General features: G+C 45.9%; 47 non-coding genes across 47 annotated transcripts; all 47 read left to right on the top strand.

The window, feature by feature from the left end:
* Positions 1 to 395: 395 nt before the first annotated feature.
* On the top strand, positions 396 to 467 carry TRNAA-UGC (transfer RNA alanine (anticodon UGC)). The gene has a single exon. It is a non-coding gene; the product is annotated as a tRNA-Ala (tRNA).
* A 127-nt stretch (positions 468 to 594) lies between these two features.
* Positions 595 to 666, top strand: TRNAA-CGC (transfer RNA alanine (anticodon CGC)). The gene has a single exon. It is a non-coding gene; the product is annotated as a tRNA-Ala (tRNA).
* A 520-nt stretch (positions 667 to 1,186) lies between these two features.
* TRNAE-UUC (transfer RNA glutamic acid (anticodon UUC)) lies at positions 1,187 to 1,258 on the top strand. Its single transcript has one exon. It is a non-coding gene; the product is annotated as a tRNA-Glu (tRNA).
* Positions 1,259 to 1,369: 111 nt separating this feature from the next.
* Positions 1,370 to 1,441, top strand: TRNAA-CGC (transfer RNA alanine (anticodon CGC)). The gene has a single exon. It is a non-coding gene; the product is annotated as a tRNA-Ala (tRNA).
* A 520-nt stretch (positions 1,442 to 1,961) lies between these two features.
* TRNAA-UGC (transfer RNA alanine (anticodon UGC)) lies at positions 1,962 to 2,033 on the top strand. The gene has a single exon. It is a non-coding gene; the product is annotated as a tRNA-Ala (tRNA).
* Positions 2,034 to 2,160: 127 nt separating this feature from the next.
* On the top strand, positions 2,161 to 2,232 carry TRNAA-CGC (transfer RNA alanine (anticodon CGC)). Its single transcript has one exon. It is a non-coding gene; the product is annotated as a tRNA-Ala (tRNA).
* A 520-nt stretch (positions 2,233 to 2,752) lies between these two features.
* On the top strand, positions 2,753 to 2,824 carry TRNAA-UGC (transfer RNA alanine (anticodon UGC)). Its single transcript has one exon. It is a non-coding gene; the product is annotated as a tRNA-Ala (tRNA).
* Positions 2,825 to 2,951: 127 nt separating this feature from the next.
* Positions 2,952 to 3,023, top strand: TRNAA-CGC (transfer RNA alanine (anticodon CGC)). Its single transcript has one exon. It is a non-coding gene; the product is annotated as a tRNA-Ala (tRNA).
* A 520-nt stretch (positions 3,024 to 3,543) lies between these two features.
* TRNAA-UGC (transfer RNA alanine (anticodon UGC)) lies at positions 3,544 to 3,615 on the top strand. Its single transcript has one exon. It is a non-coding gene; the product is annotated as a tRNA-Ala (tRNA).
* A 127-nt stretch (positions 3,616 to 3,742) lies between these two features.
* Positions 3,743 to 3,814, top strand: TRNAA-CGC (transfer RNA alanine (anticodon CGC)). The gene has a single exon. It is a non-coding gene; the product is annotated as a tRNA-Ala (tRNA).
* Positions 3,815 to 4,334: 520 nt separating this feature from the next.
* TRNAA-UGC (transfer RNA alanine (anticodon UGC)) lies at positions 4,335 to 4,406 on the top strand. Its single transcript has one exon. It is a non-coding gene; the product is annotated as a tRNA-Ala (tRNA).
* A 127-nt stretch (positions 4,407 to 4,533) lies between these two features.
* On the top strand, positions 4,534 to 4,605 carry TRNAA-UGC (transfer RNA alanine (anticodon UGC)). Its single transcript has one exon. It is a non-coding gene; the product is annotated as a tRNA-Ala (tRNA).
* Positions 4,606 to 5,322: 717 nt separating this feature from the next.
* TRNAA-CGC (transfer RNA alanine (anticodon CGC)) lies at positions 5,323 to 5,394 on the top strand. Its single transcript has one exon. It is a non-coding gene; the product is annotated as a tRNA-Ala (tRNA).
* Positions 5,395 to 5,914: 520 nt separating this feature from the next.
* TRNAA-UGC (transfer RNA alanine (anticodon UGC)) lies at positions 5,915 to 5,986 on the top strand. Its single transcript has one exon. It is a non-coding gene; the product is annotated as a tRNA-Ala (tRNA).
* Positions 5,987 to 6,113: 127 nt separating this feature from the next.
* TRNAA-CGC (transfer RNA alanine (anticodon CGC)) lies at positions 6,114 to 6,185 on the top strand. The gene has a single exon. It is a non-coding gene; the product is annotated as a tRNA-Ala (tRNA).
* Positions 6,186 to 6,705: 520 nt separating this feature from the next.
* On the top strand, positions 6,706 to 6,777 carry TRNAA-UGC (transfer RNA alanine (anticodon UGC)). The gene has a single exon. It is a non-coding gene; the product is annotated as a tRNA-Ala (tRNA).
* Positions 6,778 to 6,904: 127 nt separating this feature from the next.
* Positions 6,905 to 6,976, top strand: TRNAA-CGC (transfer RNA alanine (anticodon CGC)). The gene has a single exon. It is a non-coding gene; the product is annotated as a tRNA-Ala (tRNA).
* Positions 6,977 to 7,496: 520 nt separating this feature from the next.
* On the top strand, positions 7,497 to 7,568 carry TRNAA-UGC (transfer RNA alanine (anticodon UGC)). Its single transcript has one exon. It is a non-coding gene; the product is annotated as a tRNA-Ala (tRNA).
* A 127-nt stretch (positions 7,569 to 7,695) lies between these two features.
* Positions 7,696 to 7,767, top strand: TRNAA-CGC (transfer RNA alanine (anticodon CGC)). Its single transcript has one exon. It is a non-coding gene; the product is annotated as a tRNA-Ala (tRNA).
* A 520-nt stretch (positions 7,768 to 8,287) lies between these two features.
* Positions 8,288 to 8,359, top strand: TRNAA-UGC (transfer RNA alanine (anticodon UGC)). The gene has a single exon. It is a non-coding gene; the product is annotated as a tRNA-Ala (tRNA).
* Positions 8,360 to 8,486: 127 nt separating this feature from the next.
* Positions 8,487 to 8,558, top strand: TRNAA-UGC (transfer RNA alanine (anticodon UGC)). The gene has a single exon. It is a non-coding gene; the product is annotated as a tRNA-Ala (tRNA).
* A 520-nt stretch (positions 8,559 to 9,078) lies between these two features.
* On the top strand, positions 9,079 to 9,150 carry TRNAA-UGC (transfer RNA alanine (anticodon UGC)). Its single transcript has one exon. It is a non-coding gene; the product is annotated as a tRNA-Ala (tRNA).
* Positions 9,151 to 9,277: 127 nt separating this feature from the next.
* Positions 9,278 to 9,349, top strand: TRNAA-CGC (transfer RNA alanine (anticodon CGC)). Its single transcript has one exon. It is a non-coding gene; the product is annotated as a tRNA-Ala (tRNA).
* Positions 9,350 to 9,869: 520 nt separating this feature from the next.
* On the top strand, positions 9,870 to 9,941 carry TRNAE-UUC (transfer RNA glutamic acid (anticodon UUC)). The gene has a single exon. It is a non-coding gene; the product is annotated as a tRNA-Glu (tRNA).
* A 111-nt stretch (positions 9,942 to 10,052) lies between these two features.
* Positions 10,053 to 10,124, top strand: TRNAA-CGC (transfer RNA alanine (anticodon CGC)). The gene has a single exon. It is a non-coding gene; the product is annotated as a tRNA-Ala (tRNA).
* A 520-nt stretch (positions 10,125 to 10,644) lies between these two features.
* On the top strand, positions 10,645 to 10,716 carry TRNAA-UGC (transfer RNA alanine (anticodon UGC)). The gene has a single exon. It is a non-coding gene; the product is annotated as a tRNA-Ala (tRNA).
* A 127-nt stretch (positions 10,717 to 10,843) lies between these two features.
* Positions 10,844 to 10,915, top strand: TRNAA-CGC (transfer RNA alanine (anticodon CGC)). The gene has a single exon. It is a non-coding gene; the product is annotated as a tRNA-Ala (tRNA).
* A 719-nt stretch (positions 10,916 to 11,634) lies between these two features.
* On the top strand, positions 11,635 to 11,706 carry TRNAA-CGC (transfer RNA alanine (anticodon CGC)). Its single transcript has one exon. It is a non-coding gene; the product is annotated as a tRNA-Ala (tRNA).
* A 536-nt stretch (positions 11,707 to 12,242) lies between these two features.
* TRNAA-UGC (transfer RNA alanine (anticodon UGC)) lies at positions 12,243 to 12,314 on the top strand. Its single transcript has one exon. It is a non-coding gene; the product is annotated as a tRNA-Ala (tRNA).
* A 127-nt stretch (positions 12,315 to 12,441) lies between these two features.
* TRNAA-CGC (transfer RNA alanine (anticodon CGC)) lies at positions 12,442 to 12,513 on the top strand. The gene has a single exon. It is a non-coding gene; the product is annotated as a tRNA-Ala (tRNA).
* A 520-nt stretch (positions 12,514 to 13,033) lies between these two features.
* Positions 13,034 to 13,105, top strand: TRNAA-UGC (transfer RNA alanine (anticodon UGC)). The gene has a single exon. It is a non-coding gene; the product is annotated as a tRNA-Ala (tRNA).
* A 127-nt stretch (positions 13,106 to 13,232) lies between these two features.
* TRNAA-CGC (transfer RNA alanine (anticodon CGC)) lies at positions 13,233 to 13,304 on the top strand. Its single transcript has one exon. It is a non-coding gene; the product is annotated as a tRNA-Ala (tRNA).
* Positions 13,305 to 13,824: 520 nt separating this feature from the next.
* Positions 13,825 to 13,896, top strand: TRNAA-UGC (transfer RNA alanine (anticodon UGC)). Its single transcript has one exon. It is a non-coding gene; the product is annotated as a tRNA-Ala (tRNA).
* Positions 13,897 to 14,023: 127 nt separating this feature from the next.
* On the top strand, positions 14,024 to 14,095 carry TRNAA-UGC (transfer RNA alanine (anticodon UGC)). The gene has a single exon. It is a non-coding gene; the product is annotated as a tRNA-Ala (tRNA).
* Positions 14,096 to 14,812: 717 nt separating this feature from the next.
* Positions 14,813 to 14,884, top strand: TRNAA-CGC (transfer RNA alanine (anticodon CGC)). The gene has a single exon. It is a non-coding gene; the product is annotated as a tRNA-Ala (tRNA).
* A 520-nt stretch (positions 14,885 to 15,404) lies between these two features.
* On the top strand, positions 15,405 to 15,476 carry TRNAA-UGC (transfer RNA alanine (anticodon UGC)). The gene has a single exon. It is a non-coding gene; the product is annotated as a tRNA-Ala (tRNA).
* A 127-nt stretch (positions 15,477 to 15,603) lies between these two features.
* Positions 15,604 to 15,675, top strand: TRNAA-CGC (transfer RNA alanine (anticodon CGC)). Its single transcript has one exon. It is a non-coding gene; the product is annotated as a tRNA-Ala (tRNA).
* A 520-nt stretch (positions 15,676 to 16,195) lies between these two features.
* TRNAA-UGC (transfer RNA alanine (anticodon UGC)) lies at positions 16,196 to 16,267 on the top strand. Its single transcript has one exon. It is a non-coding gene; the product is annotated as a tRNA-Ala (tRNA).
* Positions 16,268 to 16,394: 127 nt separating this feature from the next.
* On the top strand, positions 16,395 to 16,466 carry TRNAA-CGC (transfer RNA alanine (anticodon CGC)). Its single transcript has one exon. It is a non-coding gene; the product is annotated as a tRNA-Ala (tRNA).
* Positions 16,467 to 16,986: 520 nt separating this feature from the next.
* On the top strand, positions 16,987 to 17,058 carry TRNAA-UGC (transfer RNA alanine (anticodon UGC)). The gene has a single exon. It is a non-coding gene; the product is annotated as a tRNA-Ala (tRNA).
* Positions 17,059 to 17,185: 127 nt separating this feature from the next.
* TRNAA-CGC (transfer RNA alanine (anticodon CGC)) lies at positions 17,186 to 17,257 on the top strand. The gene has a single exon. It is a non-coding gene; the product is annotated as a tRNA-Ala (tRNA).
* Positions 17,258 to 17,777: 520 nt separating this feature from the next.
* TRNAA-UGC (transfer RNA alanine (anticodon UGC)) lies at positions 17,778 to 17,849 on the top strand. Its single transcript has one exon. It is a non-coding gene; the product is annotated as a tRNA-Ala (tRNA).
* Positions 17,850 to 17,976: 127 nt separating this feature from the next.
* Positions 17,977 to 18,048, top strand: TRNAA-CGC (transfer RNA alanine (anticodon CGC)). Its single transcript has one exon. It is a non-coding gene; the product is annotated as a tRNA-Ala (tRNA).
* Positions 18,049 to 18,568: 520 nt separating this feature from the next.
* Positions 18,569 to 18,640, top strand: TRNAA-UGC (transfer RNA alanine (anticodon UGC)). Its single transcript has one exon. It is a non-coding gene; the product is annotated as a tRNA-Ala (tRNA).
* Positions 18,641 to 18,767: 127 nt separating this feature from the next.
* Positions 18,768 to 18,839, top strand: TRNAA-UGC (transfer RNA alanine (anticodon UGC)). Its single transcript has one exon. It is a non-coding gene; the product is annotated as a tRNA-Ala (tRNA).
* Positions 18,840 to 19,359: 520 nt separating this feature from the next.
* TRNAA-UGC (transfer RNA alanine (anticodon UGC)) lies at positions 19,360 to 19,431 on the top strand. The gene has a single exon. It is a non-coding gene; the product is annotated as a tRNA-Ala (tRNA).
* Positions 19,432 to 19,558: 127 nt separating this feature from the next.
* On the top strand, positions 19,559 to 19,630 carry TRNAA-CGC (transfer RNA alanine (anticodon CGC)). Its single transcript has one exon. It is a non-coding gene; the product is annotated as a tRNA-Ala (tRNA).
* Positions 19,631 to 19,822: the final 192 nt, after the last annotated feature.

Genomic DNA, 19,822 nt, shown 5'->3' on the forward strand with positions numbered 1-19,822 from the left:
GCTTTTTGCCGCGGCAGATTCTAAAGACTGCATGCAACCTAAGGCAAGGGCAACACTTTATCACCCAGTAAAATGTTTTCAATGGGAACTGGACTTTCAACAAACTTTGCACAAATCAATAGCACAGGCAAATATAGGAAACTTTCTCTAGCCTGATTAAAGTGGGAAATGTGCAATAGCTTTGCATTAAGGACAAGCTTCAGAGTCTCTACTTGGTATCATCAGAAAACCGAGTTGGAGTGTCGTGCCGGAAGCTTGAATTGGTCAGCTGATGTATCTCTAAGAATTCACAGAGTTTTTTCTCAAGGTGGTTCAGCGATTTGAAAAAAAGCCAACCCTTGTCTGCAAAAATCTTGACCCGTTTCCTGCAAGTTTCTGAAAGTGGTGCAAATAACGGGGATGTAGCTCAGTGGTAGAGCGCACGCTTTGCATGTGTGAGGCCCCGGGTTCAATCCCCAGCATCTCCATGGCCTGGGTTTACGTGCAAAGGACGCACTTCCTACAGGTGACTACTTTTCCTTCTCCTTATGTGGTTCCTGCAGTCACTCGGTGAAAGAATTACTTGTCAGTGCTCCATCCCACTAGGAGACTTTTGGGGATGTAGCTCAGTGGTAGAGCGCATGCTTCGCATGTATGAGGTCCTGGGTTCAACCCCCAGCATCTCCAAACTTTTCCTAATATGGCTAGAAAGCTTTAGCAAACACACTCACGCTTAGTAGTGTCGTCAAGACTCGCAAGGAATCTTTGACGCTTAAACTGGCTTCTTTGCCAGGTCACATAGCAGGACGAGGCTTTTTGCCGCGACAGATTCTAAAGACTGCATGCAACCTAAGGCAAGGGCAACACTTTACCACCCAGTAAAATGTTTTCAATGGGAACTGGACTTTCAACAAACTTTGCACAAATCAATAGCACAGGCAAATATAGGAAACTTTCTCTAGCCTGATTAAAGTGGGAAATGTGCAATAGCTTTGCATTAAGGACAAGCTTCAGAGTCTCTACTTGGTATCATCAGAAAACCGAGTTGGAGTGTCGTGCCGGAAGCTTGAATAGGTCAGCTGATGTATCTCTAAGAATTCACAGAGTTTTTTTCTCAAGGTGGTTCAGCGATTTGAATAAATGCCAACTCTTGTCTGCAAAAATCTTGACCCGTTTCCTGCAAGTTTCTGAAAGTGGTGCAAATAACGGGGATGTAGCTCAGTGGTAGAGCGCACCCTTTTCATGTGTGAGGCCCCGGGTTCAATCCCCGGCATCTCCATGGCTTGGGTTTACGTGCAAAGGTGACTACTTTTCCTTCTCCTTATGTGGTTCCTGCAGTCACTCGGTGAAAGAATTACTTGTCAGTGCTCCATCCCACTGGGAGACTTTTGAGGATGTAGCTCAGTGGTAGAGCGCATGCTTCGCATGTATGAGGTCCTGGGTTCAACCCCCAGCATCTCCAAACTTTTCCTAATATGGCTAGAAAGCTTTAGCAAACACACTCACGCTTAGTAGTGTCGTCAAGACTCGCAAGGAATCTTTGACGCTTAAACTGGCTTCTTTGCCAGGTCACATAGCAGGACGAGGCTTTTTGTCGCAGCAGATTCTAAAGACTGCATGCAACCTAAGGCAAGGGCAACACTTTACCACCCAGTAAAATGTTTTCAATGGGAACTGGACTTTCAACAAACTTTGCACAAATCAATAGCACAGGCAAATATAGGAAACTTTCTCTAGCCTGATTAAAGTGGGAAATGTGCAATAGCTTTGCATTAAGGACAAGCTTCAGAGTCTCTACTTGGTATCATCCTAAAACCGAGTTGGAGTGTCGTGCCGGAAGCTTGAATAGGACAGCTGATGTATCTCTAAGAATTCACAGAGTTTTTTTCTCAAGGTGGTTCAGCGATTTGAATAAATGCCAACCCTTGTCTGCAAAAATCTTGACCCGTTTCCTGCAAGTTTCTGAAAGTGGTGCAAATAACGGGGATGTAGCTCAGTGGTAGAGCGCACGCTTTGCATGTGTGAGGCCCCGGGTTCAATCCCCAGCATCTCCATGGCCTGGGTTTACGTGCAAAGGACGCACTTCCTACAGGTGACTACTTTTCCTTCTCCTTATGTGGTTCCTGCAGTCACTAGTTGAAAGAATTACTTGTCAGTGCTCCATCCCACTAGGAGACTTTTGGGGATGTAGCTCAGTGGTAGAGCGCATGCTTCGCATGTATGAGGTCCTGGGTTCAACCCCCAGCATCTCCAAACTTTTCCTAATATGGCTAGAAAGCTTTAGCAAACACACTCACGCTTAGTAGTGTCGTCAAGACTCGCAAGGAATCTTTGACGCTTAAACTGGCTTCTTTGCCAGGTCACATAGCAGGACGAGGCTTTTTGCCGCGGCAGATTCTAAAGACTGCATGCAACCTAAGGCAAGGGCAACACTTTACCACCCAGTAAAATGTTTTCAATGGGAACTGGACTTTCAACAAACTTTGCACAAATCAATAGCACAGGCAAATATAGGAAACTTTCTCTAGCCTGATTAAAGTGGGAAATGTGCAATAGCTTTGCATTAAGGACAAGCTTCAGAGTCTCTACTTGGTATCATCAGAAAACCGAGTTGGAGTGTCGTGCCGGAAGCTTGAATTGGTCAGCTGATGTATCTCTAAGAATTCACAGAGTTTTTTTCTCAAGGTGGTTCAGCGATTTGAAAAAAAGCCAACCCTTGTCTGCAAAAATCTTGACCCGTTTCCTGCAAGTTTCTGAAAGTGGTGCAAATAACGGGGATGTAGCTCAGTGGTAGAGCGCACGCTTTGCATGTGTGAGGCCCCGGGTTCAATCCCCGGCATCTCCATGGCCTGGGTTTACGTGCAAAGGACGCACTTCCTACAGGTGACTACTTTTCCTTCTCCTTATGTGGTTCCTGCAGTCACTCGGTGAAAGAATTACTTGTCAGTGCTCCATCCCACTAGGAGACTTTTGGGGATGTAGCTCAGTGGTAGAGCGCATGCTTCGCATGTATGAGGTCCTGGGTTCAACCCCCAGCATCTCCAAACTTTTCCTAATATGGCTAGAAAGCTTTAGCAAACACACTCACGCTTAGTAGTGTCGTCAAGACTCGCAAGGAATCTTTGACGCTTAAACTGGCTTCTTTGCCAGGTCACATAGCAGGACGAGGCTTTTTGCCGCGGCAGATTCTAAAGACTGCATGCAACCTAAGGCAAGGGCAACACTTTACCACCCAGTAAAATGTTTTCAATGGGAACTGGACTTTCAACAAACTTTGCACAAATCAATAGCACAGGCAAATATAGGAAACTTTCTCTAGCCTGATTAAAGTGGGAAATGTGCAATAGCTTTGCATTAAGGACAAGCTTCAGAGTCTCTACTTGGTATCATCAGAAAACCGAGTTGGAGTGTCGTGCCGGAAGCTTGAATTGGTCAGCTGATGTATCTCTAAGAATTCACAGAGTTTTTTTCTCAAGGTGGTTCAGCGATTTGAAAAAAAGCCAACCCTTGTCTGCAAAAATCTTGACCCGTTTCCTGCAAGTTTCTGAAAGTGGTGCAAATAACGGGGATGTAGCTCAGTGGTAGAGCGCACGCTTTGCATGTGTGAGGTCCCGGGTTCAATCCCCAGCATCTCCATGGCCTGGGTTTACGTGCAAAGGACGCACTTCCTACAGGTGACTACTTTTCCTTCTCCTTATGTGGTTCCTGCAGTCACTCGGTGAAAGAATTACTTGTCAGTGCTCCATCCCACTAGGAGACTTTTGGGGATGTAGCTCAGTGGTAGAGCGCATGCTTCGCATGTATGAGGTCCTGGGTTCAACCCCCAGCATCTCCAAACTTTTCCTAATATGGCTAGAAAGCTTTAGCAAACACACTCACGCTTAGTAGTGTCGTCAAGACTCGCCAGAAATCTTTGACGCTTAAACTGGCTTCTTTGCCAGGTCACATAGCAGGACGAGGCTTTTTGCCACGACAGATTCTAAAGACTGCATGCAACCTAAGGCAAGGGCAACACTTTACCACCCAGTAAAATGTTTTCAATGGGAACTGGACTTTCAACAAACTTTGCACAAATCAATAGCACAGGCAAATATAGGAAACTTTCTCTAGCCTGATTAAAGTGGGAAATGTGCAATAGCTTTGCATTAAGGACAAGCTTCAGAGTCTCTACTTGGTATCATCCTAAAACCGAGTTGGAGTGTCGTGCCGGAAGCTTGAATAGGTCCGCTGATGTATCTCTAAGAATTCACAGAGTTTTTTTCTCAAGGTGGTTCAGCGATTTGAAAAAAAGCCAACCCTTGTCTGCAAAAATCTTGACCCGTTTCCTGCAAGTTTCTGAAAGTGGTGCAAATAACGGGGATGTAGCTCAGTGGTAGAGCGCACGCTTTGCATGTGTGAGGCCCCGGGTTCAATCCCCGGCATCTCCATGGCCTGGGTTTACGTGCAAAGGACGCACTTCCTACAGGTGACTACTTTTCCTTCTCCTTATGTGGTTCCTGCAGTCACTCGGTGAAAGAATTACTTGTCAGTGCTCCATCCCACTAGGAGACTTTTGGAGATGTAGCTCAGTGGTAGAGTGCATGCTTTGCATGTATGAGGTCCTGGGTTCAACCCCCAGCATCTCCAAACTTTCCCTAATATGGCTAGAAAGCTTTAGCAAACACTCACGCTTAGTAGTGTCGTCAAGACTCGCAAGGAATATTTGACGCTTAAACTGGCTTCTTTGCCAGGTCACATAGCAGGATGAGGCTTTTTGCCGTGGCAGATTCTAAAGACTGCATGCAACCTAAGGCAAGGGCAACACTTTACCACCCAGTAAAATGTTTTCAATGGGAACTGGACTTTCAACAAACTTTGCACAAATCAATAGCACAGGCAAATATAGGAAACTTTCTCTAGCCTGATTAAAGTGGGAAATGTGCAATAGCTTTGCATTAAAGACAAGCTTCAGAGTCTCTACTTGTTATCATCAGAAAACCGAGTTGGAGTGTCGTGCCCGAAGCTTGAATAGGTCAGCTGATGTATCTCTAAGAATTCACAGAGTTTTTTTCTCAAGGTGGTTCAGCGATTTGAATAAATGCCAACCCTTGTCTGCAAAAATCTTGACCCGTTTCCTGCAAGTTTCTGAAAGTGGTGCAAATAACTGGGATGTAGCTCAGTGGTAGAGCGCACGCTTTGCATGTTTGAGGCCCCGGGTTCAATCCCCGGCATCTCGATGGCCTGGGTTTACGTACAAAGGACGCACTTCCTACAGGTGACTACTTTTCCTTCTCCTTATGTGGTTCCTGCAGTCACTCGGTGAAAGAATTACTTGTCAGTGCTCCATCCCACTAGGAGACTTTTGGGGATATAGCTCAGTGGTAGAGCGCATGCTTCGCATGTATGAGGTCCTGGGTTCAACCCCCAGCATCTCCAAACTTTTCCTAATATGGCTAGAAAGCTTTAGCAAACACACTCACGCTTAGTAGTGTCGTCAAGACTCGCAAGGAATCTTTGACGCTTAAACTGGCTTCTTTGCCAGGTCACATAGCAGGACGAGGCTTTTTGCCGCGGCAGATTCTAAAGACTGCATGCAACCTAAGGCAAGGGCAACACTTTACCACCCAGTAAAATGTTTTCAATGGGAACTGGACTTTCAACAAACTTTGCACAAATCAATAGCACAGGCAAATATAGGAAACTTTCTCTAGCCTGATTAAAGTGGGAAATGTGCAATAGCTTTGCATTAAGGACAAGCTTCAGAGTCTCTACTTGGTATCATCAGAAAACCGAGTTGGAGTGTCGTGCCGGAAGCTTGAATTGGTCAGCTGATGTATCTCTAAGAATTCACAGAGTTTTTTTCTCAAGGTGGTTCAGCGATTTGAAAAAAAGCCAACCCTTGTCTGCAAAAATCTTGACCCGTTTCCTGCAAGTTTCTGAAAGTGGTGCAAATAACGGGGATGTAGCTCAGTGGTAGAGCGCACGCTTTGCATGTGTGAGGCCCCGGGTTCAATCCCCGGCATCTCCATGGCCTGGGTTTACGTGCAAAGGACGCACTTCCTACAGGTGACTACTTTTCCTTCTCCTTATGTGGTTCCTGCAGTCACTCGGTGAAAGAATTACTTGTCAGTGCTCCATCCCACTGGGAGACTTTTGAGGATGTAGCTCAGTGGTAGAGCGCATGCTTCGCATGTATGAGGTCCTGGGTTCAACCCCCAGCATCTCCAAACTTTTCCTAATATGGCTAGAAAGCTTTAGCAAACACACTCACGCTTAGTAGTGTCGTCAAGACTCGCAAGGAATCTTTGACGCTTAAACTGGCTTCTTTGCCAGGTCACATAGCAGGACGAGGCTTTTTGTCGCAGCAGATTCTAAAGACTGCATGCAACCTAAGGCAAGGGCAACACTTTACCACCTAGTAAAATGTTTTCAATGGGAACTGGACTTTCAACAAACTTTGCACAAATCAATAGCACAGGCAAATATAGGAAACTTTCTCTAGCCTGATTAAAGTGGGAAATGTGCAATAGCTTTGCATTAAGGACAAGCTTCAGAGTCTCTACTTGGTATCATCAGAAAACCGAGTTGGAGTGTCGTGCCGGAAGCTTGAATTGGTCAGCTGATGTATCTCTAAGAATTCACAGAGTTTTTTTCTCAAGGTGGTTCAGCGATTTGAAAAAAAGCCAACCCTTGTCTGCAAAAATCTTGACCCGTTTCCTGCAAGTTTCTGAAAGTGGTGCAAATAACGGGGATGTAGCTCAGTGGTAGAGCGCACGCTTTGCATGTGTGAGGCCCTGGGTTCAATCCCCGGCATCTCCATGGCCTGGGTTTACGTGCAAAGGACGCACTTCCTACAGGTGACTACTTTTCCTTCTCCTTATGTGGTTCCTGCAGTCACTCGGTGAAAGAATTACTTGTCAGTGCTCCATCCCACTGGGAGACTTTTGAGGATGTAGCTCAGTGGTAGAGCGCATGCTTCGCATGTATGAGGTCCTGGGTTCAACCCCCAGCATCTCCAAACTTTTCCTAATATGGCTAGAAAGCTTTAGCAAACACACTCACGCTTAGTAGTGTCGTCAAGACTCGCAAGGAATCTTTGACGCTTAAACTGGCTTCTTTGCCAGGTCACATAGCAGGACGAGGCTTTTTGTCGCAGCAGATTCTAAAGACTGCATGCAACCTAAGGCAAGGGCAACACTTTACCACCCAGTAAAATGTTTTCAATGGGAACTGGACTTTCAACAAACTTTGCACAAATCAATAGCACAGGCAAATATAGGAAACTTTCTCTAGCCTGATTAAAGTGGGAAATGTGCAATAGCTTTGCATTAAGGACAAGCTTCAGAGTCTCTACTTGGTATCATCCTAAAACCGAGTTGGAGTGTCGTGCCGGAAGCTTGAATAGGACAGCTGATGTATCTCTAAGAATTCACAGAGTTTTTTTCTCAAGGTGGTTCAGCGATTTGAATAAATGCCAACCCTTGTCTGCAAAAATCTTGACCCGTTTCCTGCAAGTTTCTGAAAGTGGTGCAAATAACGGGGATGTAGCTCAGTGGTAGAGCGCACGCTTTGCATGTGTGAGGCCCCGGGTTCAATCCCCAGCATCTCCATGGCCTGGGTTTACGTGCAAAGGACGCACTTCCTACAGGTGACTACTTTTCCTTCTCCTTATGTGGTTCCTGCAGTCACTCGTTGAAAGAATTACTTGTCAGTGCTCCATCCCACTAGGAGACTTTTGGGGATGTAGCTCAGTGGTAGAGCGCATGCTTCGCATGTATGAGGTCCTGGGTTCAACCCCCAGCATCTCCAAACTTTTCCTAATATGGCTAGAAAGCTTTAGCAAACACACTCACGCTTAGTAGTGTCGTCAAGACTCGCAAGGAATCTTTGACGCTTAAACTGGCTTCTTTGCCAGGTCACATAGCAGGACGAGGCTTTTTGCCGCGGCAGATTCTAAAGACTGCATGCAACCTAAGGCAAGGGCAACACTTTACCACCCAGTAAAATGTTTTCAATGGGAACTGGACTTTCAACAAACTTTGCACAAATCAATAGCACAGGCAAATATAGGAAACTTTCTCTAGCCTGATTAAAGTGGGAAATGTGCAATAGCTTTGCATTAAGGACAAGCTTCAGAGTCTCTACTTGGTATCATCAGAAAACCGAGTTGGAGTGTCGTGCCGGAAGCTTGAATTGGTCAGCTGATGTATCTCTAAGAATTCACAGAGTTTTTTTCTCAAGGTGGTTCAGCGATTTGAAAAAAAGCCAACCCTTGTCTGCAAAAATCTTGACCCGTTTCCTGCAAGTTTCTGAAAGTGGTGCAAATAACGGGGATGTAGCTCAGTGGTAGAGCGCACGCTTTGCATGTGTGAGGCCCCGGGTTCAATCCCCGGCATCTCCATGGCCTGGGTTTACGTGCAAAGGACGCACTTCCTACAGGTGACTACTTTTCCTTCTCCTTATGTGGTTCCTGCAGTCACTCGTTGAAAGAATTACTTTGCAGTGCTCCATCCCACTGGGAGACTTTTGGGGATGTAGCTCAGTGGTAGAGCGCATGCTTTGCATGTATGAGGTCCTGGGTTCAACCCCCAGCATCTCCAAACTTTTCCTAATATGGCTAGAAAGCTTTAGCAAACACACTCACGCTTAGTAGTGTCGTCAAGACTCGCAAGGAATCTTTGACGCTTAAACTGGCTTCTTTGCCAGGTCACATAGCAGGACGAGGCTTTTTGTCGCAGCAGATTCTAAAGACTGCATGCAACCTAAGGCAAGGGCAACACTTTACCACCCAGTAAAATGTTTTCAATGGGAACTGGACTTTCAACAAACTTTGCACAAATCAATAGCACAGGCAAATATAGGAAACTTTCTCTAGCCTGATTAAAGTGGGAAATGTGCAATAGCTTTGCATTAAGGACAAGCTTCAGAGTCTCTACTTGGTATCATCCTAAAACCGAGTTGGAGTGTCGTGCCGGAAGCTTGAATAGGTCCGCTGATGTATCTCTAAGAATTCACAGAGTTTTTTTCTCAAGGTGGTTCAGCGATTTGAATAAATGCCAACCCTTGTCTGCAAAAATCTTGACCCGTTTCCTGCAAGTTTCTGAAAGTGGTGCAAATAACGGGGATGTAGCTCAGTGGTAGAGCGCACGCTTTGCATGTGTGAGGCCCCGGGTTCAATCCCCAGCATCTCCATGCCCTGGGTTTACGTGCAAAGGACGCACTTCCTACAGGTGACTACTTTTCCTTCTCCTTATGTGGTTCCTGCAGTCACTCGGTGAAAGAATTACTTGTCAGTGCTCCATCCCACTAGGAGACTTTTGGGGATGTAGCTCAGTGGTAGAGCGCATGCTTCGCATGTATGAGGTCCTGGGTTCAACCCCCAGCATCTCCAAACTTTTCCTAATATGGCTAGAAAGCTTTAGCAAACACACTCACGCTTAGTAGTGTCGTCAAGACTCGCCAGAAATCTTTGACGCTTAAACTGGCTTCTTTGCCAGGTCACATAGCAGGACGAGGCTTTTTGCCGCGACAGATTCTAAAGACTGCATGCAACCTAAGGCAAGGGCAACACTTTACCACCCAGTAAAATGTTTTCAATGGGAACTGGACTTTCAACAAACTTTGCACAAATCAATAGCACAGGCAAATATAGGAAACTTTCTCTAGCCTGATTAAAGTGGGAAATGTGCAATAGCTTTGCATTAAGGACAAGCTTCAGAGTCTCTACTTGGTATCATCAGAAAACCGAGTTGGAGTGTCGTGCCGGAAGCTTGAATAGGTCAGCTGATGTATCTCTAAGAATTCACAGAGTTTTTTTCTCAAGGTGGTTCAGCGATTTGAATAAATGCCAACCCTTGTCTGCAAAAATCTTGACCCGTTTCCTGCAAGTTTCTGAAAGTGGTGCAAATAACGGGGATGTAGCTCAGTGGTAGAGTGCACCCTTTTCATGTGTGAGGCCCCGGGTTCAATCCCCGGCATCTCCATGGCTTGGGTTTACGTGCAAAGGTGACTACTTTTCCTTCTCCTTATGTGGTTCCTGCAGTCACTCGGTGAAAGAATTACTTGTCAGTGCTCCATCCCACTGGGAGACTTTTGGGGATGTAGCTCAGTGGTAGAGCGCATGCTTCGCATGTATGAGGTCCTGGGTTCAACCCCCAGCATCTCCAAACTTTTCCTAATATGGCTAGAAAGCTTTAGCAAACACACTCACGCTTAGTAGTGTCGTCAAGACTCGCAAGGAATCTTTGACGCTTAAACTGGCTTCTTTGCCAGGTCACATAGCAGGATGAGGCTTTTTGCCTCGGCAGATTCTAAAGACTGCATGCAACCTAAGGCAAGGGCAACACTTTACCACCCAGTAAAATGTTTTCAATGGGAACTGGACTTTCAACAAACTTTGCACAAATCAATAGCACAGGCAAATATAGGAAACTTTCTCTAGCCTGATTAAAGTGGGAAATGTGCAATAGCTTTGCATTAAGGACAAGCTTCAGAGTCTCTACTTGGTATCATCAGAAAACTGAGTTGGAGTGTCGTGCCGGAAGCTTGAATAGGTCAGCTGATGTATCTCTAAGAATTCACAGAGTTTTTTTCTCAAGGTGGTTCAGCGATTTGACTAAATGCCAACCCTTGTCTGCAAAAATCTTGACCCGTTTCCTGCAAGTTTCTGAAAGTGGTGCAAATATCGGGGATGTAGCTCAGTGGTAGAGCGCACGCTTTGCATGTGTGAGGCCCCGGGTTCAATCCCTGGCATCTCCATGGCCTGGGTTTACGTGCAAAGGACGCACTTCCTACAGGTGACTACTTTTCCTTCTCCTTATGTGGTTCCTGCAGTCACTCGTTGAAAGAATTACTTGTCAGTGCTCCATCCCACTAGGAGACTTTTGGGGATGTAGCTCAGTGGTAGAGCGCATGCTTCGCATGTATGAGGTCCTGGGTTCAACCCCCAGCATCTCCAAACTTTTCCTAATATGGCTAGAAAGCTTTAGCAAACACACTCACGCTTAGTAGTGTCGTCAAGACTCGCAAGGAATCTTTGACGCTTAAACTGGCTTCTTTGCCAGGTCACATAGCAGGACGAGGCTTTTTGCTGCGGCAGATTCTAAAGACTGCATGCAACCTAAGGCAAGGGCAACACTTTACCACCCAGTAAAATGTTTTCAATGGGAACTGGACTTTCAACAAACTTTGCACAAATCAATAGCACAGGCAAATATAGGAAACTTTCTCTAGCCTGATTAAAGTGGGAAATGTGCAATAGCTTTGCATTAAGGACAAGCTTCAGAGTCTCTACTTGGTATCATCAGAAAACCGAGTTGGAGTGTCGTGCCAGATGCTTGAATAGGTCAGCTGATGTATCTCTAAGAATTCACAGAGTTTTTTTCTCAAGGTGGTTCAGCGATTTGACTAAATGCCAACCCTTGTCTGCAAAAATCTTGACCCGTTTCCTGCAAGTTTCTGAAAGTGGTGCAAATAACGGGGATGTAGCTCAGTGGTAGAGCACACGCTTTGCATGTGGGAGGCCCCAGGTTCAATCCCCGGCATCTCCATGGCCTGGGTTTACGTGCAGAGGACGCACTTCCTACAGGTGACTACTTTTCCTTCTCCTTATGTGGTTCCTGCAGTCACTCGTTGAAAGAATTACTTGTCAGTGCTCCATCCCACTAGGAGACTTTTGGGGATGTAGCTCAGTGGTAGAGCGCATGCTTCGCATGTATGAGGTCCTGGGTTCAACCCCCAGCATCTCCAAACTTTTCCTAATATGGCTAGAAAGCTTTAGCAAACACACTCATGCTTAGTAGTGTCGTCAAGACTCGCAAGGAATCTTTGACGCTTAAACTGGCTTCTTTGCCAGGTCACATAGCAGGACGAGGCTTTTTGCCGCGGCAGATTCTAAAGACTGCATGCAACCTAAGGCAAGGGCAACCTAAGGCAAGGGCAACACTTTACCACCTAGTAAAATGTTTTCAATGGGAACTGGACTTTCAACAAACTTTGCACAAATCAATAGCACAGGCAAATATAGGAAACTTTCTCTAGCCTGATTAAAGTGGGAAATGTGCAATAGCTTTGCATTAAGGACAAGCTTCAGAGTCTCTACTTGGTATCATCAGAAAACCGAGTTGGAGTGTCGTGCCGGAAGCTTGAATTGGTCAGCTGATGTATCTCTAAGAATTCACAGAGTTTTTTTCTCAAGGTGGTTCAGCGATTTGAAAAAAAGCCAACCCTTGTCTGCAAAAATCTTGACCCGTTTCCTGCAAGTTTCTGAAAGTGGTGCAAATAACGGGGATGTAGCTCAGTGGTAGAGCGCACGCTTTGCATGTGTGAGGCCCCGGGTTCAATCCCCGGCATCTCCATGGCCTGGGTTTACGTGCAAAGGACGCACTTCCTACAGGTGACTACTTTTCCTTCTCCTTATGTGGTTCCTGCAGTCACTCGGTGAAAGAATTACTTGTCAGTGCTCCATCCCACTAGGAGACTTTTGGGGATGTAGCTCAGTGGTAGAGCGCATGCTTCGCATGTATGAGGTCCTGGGTTCAACCCCCAGCATCTCCAAACTTTTCCTAATATGGCTAGAAAGCTTTAGCAAACACACTCACGCTTAGTAGTGTCGTCAAGACTCGCAAGGAATCTTTGACGCTTAAACTGGCTTCTTTGCCAGGTCACATAGCAGGACGAGGCTTTTTGCCGCGGCAGATTCTAAAGACTGCATGCAACCTAAGGCAAGGGCAACACTTTACCACCCAGTAAAATGTTTTCAATGGGAACTGGACTTTCAACAAACTTTGCACAAATCAATAGCACAGGCAAATATAGGAAACTTTCTCTAGCCTGATTAAAGTGGGAAATGTGCAATAGCTTTGCATTAAGGACAAGCTTCAGAGTCTCTACTTGGTATCATCAGAAAACCGAGTTGGAGTGTCGTGCCGGAAGCTTGAATTGGTCAGCTGATGTATCTCTAAGAATTCACAGAGTTTTTTTCTCAAGGTGGTTCAGCGATTTGAAAAAAAGCCAACCCTTGTCTGCAAAAATCTTGACCCGTTTCCTGCAAGTTTCTGAAAGTGGTGCAAATAACGGGGATGTAGCTCAGTGGTAGAGCGCACGCTTTGCATGTGTGAGGCCCCGGGTTCAATCCCCAGCATCTCCATGGCCTGGGTTTACGTGCAAAGGACGCACTTCCTACAGGTGACTACTTTTCCTTCTCCTTATGTGGTTCCTGCAGTCACTCGGTGAAAGAATTACTTGTCAGTGCTCCATCCCACTAGGAGACTTTTGGGGATGTAGCTCAGTGGTAGAGCGCATGCTTCGCATGTATGAGGTCCTGGGTTCAACCCCCAGCATCTCCAAACTTTTCCTAATATGGCTAGAAAGCTTTAGCAAACACACTCACGCTTAGTAGTGTCGTCAAGACTCGCCAGAAATCTTTGACGCTTAAACTGGCTTCTTTGCCAGGTCACATAGCAGGACGAGGCTTTTTGCCACGACAGATTCTAAAGACTGCATGCAACCTAAGGCAAGGGCAACACTTTACCACCCAGTAAAATGTTTTCAATGGGAACTGGACTTTCAACAAACTTTGCACAAATCAATAGCACAGGCAAATATAGGAAACTTTCTCTAGCCTGATTAAAGTGGGAAATGTGCAATAGCTTTGCATTAAGGACAAGCTTCAGAGTCTCTACTTGGTATCATCCTAAAACCGAGTTGGAGTGTCGTGCCGGAAGCTTGAATAGGTCCGCTGATGTATCTCTAAGAATTCACAGAGTTTTTTTCTCAAGGTGGTTCAGCGATTTGAAAAAAAGCCAACCCTTGTCTGCAAAAATCTTGACCCGTTTCCTGCAAGTTTCTGAAAGTGGTGCAAATAACGGGGATGTAGCTCAGTGGTAGAGCGCACGCTTTGCATGTGTGAGGCCCCGGGTTCAATCCCCGGCATCTCCATGGCCTGGGTTTACGTGCAAAGGACGCACTTCCTACAGGTGACTACTTTTCCTTCTCCTTATGTGGTTCCTGCAGTCACTCGGTGAAAGAATTACTTGTCAGTGCTCCATCCCACTAGGAGACTTTTGGAGATGTAGCTCAGTGGTAGAGTGCATGCTTTGCATGTATGAGGTCCTGGGTTCAACCCCCAGCATCTCCAAACTTTCCCTAATATGGCTAGAAAGCTTTAGCAAACACTCACGCTTAGTAGTGTCGTCAAGACTCGCAAGGAATATTTGACGCTTAAACTGGCTTCTTTGCCAGGTCACATAGCAGGATGAGGCTTTTTGCCGTGGCAGATTCTAAAGACTGCATGCAACCTAAGGCAAGGGCAACACTTTACCACCCAGTAAAATGTTTTCAATGGGAACTGGACTTTCAACAAACTTTGCACAAATCAATAGCACAGGCAAATATAGGAAACTTTCTCTAGCCTGATTAAAGTGGGAAATGTGCAATAGCTTTGCATTAAAGACAAGCTTCAGAGTCTCTACTTGTTATCATCAGAAAACCGAGTTGGAGTGTCGTGCCCGAAGCTTGAATAGGTCAGCTGATGTATCTCTAAGAATTCACAGAGTTTTTTTCTCAAGGTGGTTCAGCGATTTGAATAAATGCCAACCCTTGTCTGCAAAAATCTTGACCCGTTTCCTGCAAGTTTCTGAAAGTGGTGCAAATAACTGGGATGTAGCTCAGTGGTAGAGCGCACGCTTTGCATGTTTGAGGCCCCGGGTTCAATCCCCGGCATCTCGATGGCCTGGGTTTACGTACAAAGGACGCACTTCCTACAGGTGACTACTTTTCCTTCTCCTTATGTGGTTCCTGCAGTCACTCGGTGAAAGAATTACTTGTCAGTGCTCCATCCCACTAGGAGACTTTTGGGGATATAGCTCAGTGGTAGAGCGCATGCTTCGCATGTATGAGGTCCTGGGTTCAACCCCCAGCATCTCCAAACTTTTCCTAATATGGCTAGAAAGCTTTAGCAAACACACTCACGCTTAGTAGTGTCGTCAAGACTCGCAAGGAATCTTTGACGCTTAAACTGGCTTCTTTGCCAGGTCACATAGCAGGACGAGGCTTTTTGCCGCGGCAGATTCTAAAGACTGCATGCAACCTAAGGCAAGGGCAACACTTTACCACCCAGTAAAATGTTTTCAATGGGAACTGGACTTTCAACAAACTTTGCACAAATCAATAGCACAGGCAAATATAGGAAACTTTCTCTAGCCTGATTAAAGTGGGAAATGTGCAATAGCTTTGCATTAAGGACAAGCTTCAGAGTCTCTACTTGGTATCATCAGAAAACCGAGTTGGAGTGTCGTGCCGGAAGCTTGAATTGGTCAGCTGATGTATCTCTAAGAATTCACAGAGTTTTTTTCTCAAGGTGGTTCAGCGATTTGAAAAAAAGCCAACCCTTGTCTGCAAAAATCTTGACCCGTTTCCTGCAAGTTTCTGAAAGTGGTGCAAATAACGGGGATGTAGCTCAGTGGTAGAGCGCACGCTTTGCATGTGTGAGGCCCCGGGTTCAATCCCCGGCATCTCCATGGCCTGGGTTTACGTGCAAAGGACGCACTTCCTACAGGTGACTACTTTTCCTTCTCCTTATGTGGTTCCTGCAGTCACTCGGTGAAAGAATTACTTGTCAGTGCTCCATCCCACTGGGAGACTTTTGAGGATGTAGCTCAGTGGTAGAGCGCATGCTTCGCATGTATGAGGTCCTGGGTTCAACCCCCAGCATCTCCAAACTTTTCCTAATATGGCTAGAAAGCTTTAGCAAACACACTCACGCTTAGTAGTGTCGTCAAGACTCGCAAGGAATCTTTGACGCTTAAACTGGCTTCTTTGCCAGGTCACATAGCAGGACGAGGCTTTTTGTCGCAGCAGATTCTAAAGACTGCATGCAACCTAAGGCAAGGGCAACACTTTACCACCTAGTAAAATGTTTTCAATGGGAACTGGACTTTCAACAAACTTTGCACAAATCAATAGCACAGGCAAATATAGGAAACTTTCTCTAGCCTGATTAAAGTGGGAAATGTGCAATAGCTTTGCATTAAGGACAAGCTTCAGAGTCTCTACTTGGTATCATCCTAAAACCGAGTTGGAGTGTCGTGCCGGAAGCTTGAATAGGACAGCTGATGTATCTCTAAGAATTCACAGAGTTTTTTTCTCAAGGTGGTTCAGCGATTTGAATAAATGCCAACCCTTGTCTGCAAAAATCTTGACCCGTTTCCTGCAAGTTTCTGAAAGTGGTGCAAATAACGGGGATGTAGCTCAGTGGTAGAGCGCACGCTTTGCATGTGTGAGGCCCCGGGTTCAATCCCCAGCATCTCCATGGCCTGGGTTTACGTGCAAAGGACGCACTTCCTACAGGTGACTACTTTTCCTTCTCCTTATGTGGTTCCTGCAGTCACTCGTTGAAAGAATTACTTGTCAGTGCTCCATCCCACTAGGAGACTTTTGGGGATGTAGCTCAGTGGTAGAGCGCATGCTTCGCATGTATGAGGTCCTGGGTTCAACCCTCAGCATCTCCAAACTTTTCCTAATATGGCTAGAAAGCTTTAGCAAACACACTCACGCTTAGTAGTGTCGTCAAGACTCGCAAGGAATCTTTGACGCTTAAACTGGCTTCTTTGCCAGGTCACATAGCAGGACGAGGCTTTTTGCCGCGGCAGATTCTAAAGACTGCATGCAACCTAAGGCAAGGGCAACACTTTACCACCCAGTAAAATGTTTTCAATGGGAACTGGACTTTCAACAAACTTTGCACAAATCAATAGCACAGGCAAATATAGGAAACTTTCTCTAGCCTGATTAAAGTGGGAAATGTGCAATAGCTTTGCATTAAGGACAAGCTTCAGAGTCTCTACTTGGTATCATCAGAAAACCGAGTTGGAGTGTCGTGCCGGAAGCTTGAATTGGTCAGCTGATGTATCTCTAAGAATTCACAGAGTTTTTTTCTCAAGGTGGTTCAGCGATTTGAAAAAAAGCCAACCCTTGTCTGCAAAAATCTTGACCCGTTTCCTGCAAGTTTCTGAAAGTGGTGCAAATAACGGGGATGTAGCTCAGTGGTAGAGCGCACGCTTTGCATGTGTGAGGCCCTGGGTTCAATCCCCGGCATCTCCATGGCCTGGGTTTACGTGCAAAGGACGCACTTCCTACAGGTGACTACTTTTCCTTCTCCTTATGTGGTTCCTGCAGTCACTCGGTGAAAGAATTACTTGTCAGTGCTCCATCCCACTGGGAGACTTTTGAGGATGTAGCTCAGTGGTAGAGCGCATGCTTCGCATGTATGAGGTCCTGGGTTCAACCCCCAGCATCTCCAAACTTTTCCTAATATGGCTAGAAAGCTTTAGCAAACACACTCACGCTTAGTAGTGTCGTCAAGACTCGCAAGGAATCTTTGACGCTTAAACTGGCTTCTTTGCCAGGTCACATAGCAGGACGAGGCTTTTTGTCGCAGCAGATTCTAAAGACTGCATGCAACCTAAGGCAAGGGCAACACTTTACCACCCAGTAAAATGTTTTCAATGGGAACTGGACTTTCAACAAACTTTGCACAAATCAATAGCACAGGCAAATATAGGAAACTTTCTCTAGCCTGATTAAAGTGGGAAATGTGCAATAGCTTTGCATTAAGGACAAGCTTCAGAGTCTCTACTTGGTATCATCCTAAAACCGAGTTGGAGTGTCGTGCCGGAAGCTTGAATAGGACAGCTGATGTATCTCTAAGAATTCACAGAGTTTTTTTCTCAAGGTGGTTCAGCGATTTGAATAAATGCCAACCCTTGTCTGCAAAAATCTTGACCCGTTTCCTGCAAGTTTCTGAAAGTGGTGCAAATAACGGGGATGTAGCTCAGTGGTAGAGCGCACGCTTTGCATGTGTGAGGCCCCGGGTTCAATCCCCAGCATCTCCATGGCCTGGGTTTACGTGCAAAGGACGCACTTCCTACAGGTGACTACTTTTCCTTCTCCTTATGTGGTTCCTGCAGTCACTCGTTGAAAGAATTACTTGTCAGTGCTCCATCCCACTAGGAGACTTTTGGGGATGTAGCTCAGTGGTAGAGCGCATGCTTCGCATGTATGAGGTCCTGGGTTCAACCCCCAGCATCTCCAAACTTTTCCTAATATGGCTAGAAAGCTTTAGCAAACACACTCACGCTTAGTAGTGTCGTCAAGACTCGCAAGGAATCTTTGACGCTTAAACTGGCTTCTTTGCCAGGTCACATAGCAGGACGAGGCTTTTTGCCGCGGCAGATTCTAAAGACTGCATGCAACCTAAGGCAAGGGCAACACTTTACCACCCAGTAAAATGTTTTCAATGGGAACTGGACTTTCAACAAACTTTGCACAAATCAATAGCACAGGCAAATATAGGAAACTTTCTCTAGCCTGATTAAAGTGGGAAATGTGCAATAGCTTTGCATTAAGGACAAGCTTCAGAGTCTCTACTTGGTATCATCAGAAAACCGAGTTGGAGTGTCGTGCCGGAAGCTTGAATTGGTCAGCTGATGTATCTCTAAGAATTCACAGAGTTTTTTTCTCAAGGTGGTTCAGCGATTTGAAAAAAAGCCAACCCTTGTCTGCAAAAATCTTGACCCGTTTCCTGCAAGTTTCTGAAAGTGGTGCAAATAACGGGGATGTAGCTCAGTGGTAGAGCGCACGCTTTGCATGTGTGAGGCCCCGGGTTCAATCCCCGGCATCTCCATGGCCTGGGTTTACGTGCAAAGGACGCACTTCCTACAGGTGACTACTTTTCCTTCTCCTTATGTGGTTCCTGCAGTCACTCGTTGAAAGAATTACTTTGCAGTGCTCCATCCCACTGGGAGACTTTTGGGGATGTAGCTCAGTGGTAGAGCGCATGCTTTGCATGTATGAGGTCCTGGGTTCAACCCCCAGCATCTCCAAACTTTTCCTAATATGGCTAGAAAGCTTTAGCAAACACACTCACGCTTAGTAGTGTCGTCAAGACTCGCAAGGAATCTTTGACGCTTAAACTGGCTTCTTTGCCAGGTCACATAGCAGGACGAGGCTTTTTGTCGCAGCAGATTCTAAAGACTGCATGCAACCTAAGGCAAGGGCAACACTTTACCACCCAGTAAAATGTTTTCAATGGGAACTGGACTTTCAACAAACTTTGCACAAATCAATAGCACAGGCAAATATAGGAAACTTTCTCTAGCCTGATTAAAGTGGGAAATGTGCAATAGCTTTGCATTAAGGACAAGCTTCAGAGTCTCTACTTGGTATCATCCTAAAACCGAGTTGGAGTGTCGTGCCGGAAGCTTGAATAGGTCCGCTGATGTATCTCTAAGAATTCACAGAGTTTTTTTCTCAAGGTGGTTCAGCGATTTGAATAAATGCCAACCCTTGTCTGCAAAAATCTTGACCCGTTTCCTGCAAGTTTCTGAAAGTGGTGCAAATAACGGGGATGTAGCTCAGTGGTAGAGCGCACGCTTTGCATGTGTGAGGCCCCGGGTTCAATCCCCAGCATCTCCATGCCCTGGGTTTACGTGCAAAGGACGCACTTCCTACAGGTGACTACTTTTCCTTCTCCTTATGTGGTTCCTGCAGTCACTCGGTGAAAGAATTACTTGTCAGTGCTCCATCCCACTAGGAGACTTTTGGGGATGTAGCTCAGTGGTAGAGCGCATGCTTCGCATGTATGAGGTCCTGGGTTCAACCCCCAGCATCTCCAAACTTTTCCTAATATGGCTAGAAAGCTTTAGCAAACACACTCACGCTTAGTAGTGTCGTCAAGACTCGCCAGAAATCTTTGACGCTTAAACTGGCTTCTTTGCCAGGTCACATAGCAGGACGAGGCTTTTTGCCGCGACAGATTCTAAAGACTGCATGCAACCTAAGGCAAGGGCAACACTTTACCACCCAG

This window comes from Ranitomeya variabilis, chromosome 1 (assembly GCF_051348905.1).
Source record: "Ranitomeya variabilis isolate aRanVar5 chromosome 1, aRanVar5.hap1, whole genome shotgun sequence".
NCBI lineage: Eukaryota > Metazoa > Chordata > Amphibia > Anura > Dendrobatidae > Ranitomeya > Ranitomeya variabilis.